Here is a 2,500-nt window from a genome sequence, read left to right on the forward strand (position 1 = left end):
CCGAGCGAAACCCAAGGCACCGAGATCCTCGCGAAGGATAAAGAACTTCCGATATTAAACTGACGCAGCTGATACCAATCATCCTTGAGGTAAAACACACCTGAAAAGAAGGCATAAATATTCTTGATTACGAGAGAGAGGAGGTATGAGAAGACCGGATCGATCGGCGAGTCACGGAAGGATGGGAGCGCGCGAAGAGGAGACACAGACATAGGATACAGAGAGGGAGGAGATTGCCGAGTTCGGTAGAGCGGAGAGTGATGGCCAGCGTTCCAGGCCGGGTTTTCCATCCCGCCGGGAATGGAAAAGGAAATCGCGAGGGAGAAAAGATGAAAGGCCGGGGCAAAAAGTGGGATAAATACTCTACAATATTGTATTGTAATGGTCAGACAGAAGGAACGATTTTCGTAGAAGCCAATCACATGTATGATAAAGTTCAATATCGATATAGTATGTTTTCTTTCAACGAACGAGAAAAAAGAACGTCGGACAAAGATATCAGTCTTTTTAAAATCTAGTAAAACTCAGAACGAACAATAATTACCATGGAGAGAGAAATAAGACAAAAGTTCTCTAATTAGCGGCCCGTAAGCATTATGTGAGACCGGAGAAAATGCTTCTGTGCTGGGATGAAAGTTGTGCTGAGCGTGCATCAGGGTGTTGATAACACGTGGGTGTATGTGCTTATATCCATCCGTGTGCATTAGGGAGGGGGAAGAAGGTAGGGAAGGAAGGGGTGAAAGAGGGGGGGGGGAGGGAAGGAGAGAGAGAGAGAGAGAGAGAGAGAGAGAGAGAGAGAGAGAGAGAGAGAGAGAGAGAGAGGAGAGAGGAGGGAGGGAGGGAGGGAGGGAGGGAGGGAGGGAGGTAGGTAAGGGGTGGGAAGGAGGGAAGGGTGGGGGAGGGAGAGAAAGAGGAAGAACGAAGGAGGGAAGGGAGAGGCTGAGCAACGAGTGAAGGAGGGAAGGAGTAAATAACAAAGAAAAACAGAGAAGAACTGACGAAACGAGCTGAAAGTGAGTTTGTTCCGCCATTCTGCCGGCAAGGGGAAGGCCGTCCCTGTCGAGCCCGGCAGGGGGGCAGCAGCGTCACCCTTCGTCACTCCAGCAGGCGCCCCTTGAGCGATCACAGTCATCACCCGCTTGCGTATTGACTGACGGAGGAAGGCGGAGGGGGGGGGGGGAGGGGTCTAAGAGGCAGCAGAAGAGCCCAGAAGAGGCTACGACCTGGATCGCATATAATTGTTTTGGTAATGAGATTAACTAGCGAGGAGCGGCGTAGGATAGGTGAGAGGGGAGAAGAGGGGAGGAGAGGGGATGTAATCGAATTCAACTCCATAGCAAGTTGAGGGTTCCGATGATAGCAATCGCTGTAGACACCCTCCATCCCCTTGCCTCTTGCCTCCTCCTCTTTCTTCATTCTTCTTGTTCCTCTCTGGTTTTTCATTTCCATCTCCTTCCCGCCCTTGCCAATCAACATTTATCAGATTCGCGCTCTAATTTTCATACTCTTCCCTCACTTCTAATTCATTTTTTGTCAGATGGCATTATCAAGAAACTTTGCCAATTGGTCTTAAACGCTCTAAAAAAGGTCTCTTAATTCCTTCACGGCAACCCATGAACCTCGTGACGTCACCTCGCCCTTCTGCCATGAACCCCTCTGTGCAGTAATTTATTTTTTCATTACTATTATCATTATTATTGTGATTATTATTATTATTATTATTATTATTATTATTATTATTATTATTATTATTATTATTATCATTATCATTATCCCCGTCATCAGCGTCGTCATCATCATCCTCATAAACATCACCACCCTTCTCATTAGCATTACTATTCGCATTAGCATTACCACTTGCTGTGTCGATCCCAGTTTTCTTTCCGGGTTTCCTTTTGATCTCCCGAGGAGGAGCGGAGAAAATGGAAAGAATTAATAAGCAAAAGGTCAAGAGAGGGAGAAAAAGACTTATAATGACCCAATGGACGGAGAGGGGAAGGATGGGATATCAAGGCTCCTGATAAAAAAAAAGAGAGAAAAGCGGGGAAAATAAGCTCGGAAATAGGAGAGGGAGAGCGACGAAATTGCAAGAAGTCGAGACAAAGGGGAAAAGGGGGAAGGGGGAAGAGGAGGAGCGGGATAAGAGGGAAATAGAGAGAGAGGTAAAAGAGGGTGGAGTGCGGTGTAAAAAGGGCAATGGAGGAAGAGGCAAAAGAAGAAGGGGTGGAGTGGGATAAGGAACCAATAAAGAAAGAGGGAGAAGAAGAAAGAGTGCAATAAAAGCAATGGATAAAGAAAAGCAGGGAGGGCCGAGATAAAAGGGAGCTGGAGAAGGAGAGGGAAAAGAAGAACTCAATGATAAGAGAGAAAAGTAAGAAGGGGAAAATGAAAGAGAAAGATTGAGTAATCCGATAATGGCGAAAGAGGAAAAAGAGGGATAATAATAATTGAGGAAAGAGAGACAGAAAAGAGGAGCAGGATAAGACGGCAAGGGCGCAGA

The 2,500-nt window shown here is 46.4% G+C and overlaps 1 protein-coding gene across 1 annotated transcript in view; it reads right to left on the reverse strand.

The window, feature by feature from the left end:
- LOC125033351 (nephrin-like) overlaps positions 1-2,500 on the reverse strand; it is a 192,636-nt gene that overhangs the window by 77,254 nt on the left and 112,882 nt on the right.

The sequence above is a fragment of the Penaeus chinensis genome, chromosome 16, assembly GCF_019202785.1.
Source record: "Penaeus chinensis breed Huanghai No. 1 chromosome 16, ASM1920278v2, whole genome shotgun sequence".
Taxonomy (NCBI): Eukaryota; Metazoa; Arthropoda; class Malacostraca; order Decapoda; family Penaeidae; genus Penaeus; species Penaeus chinensis.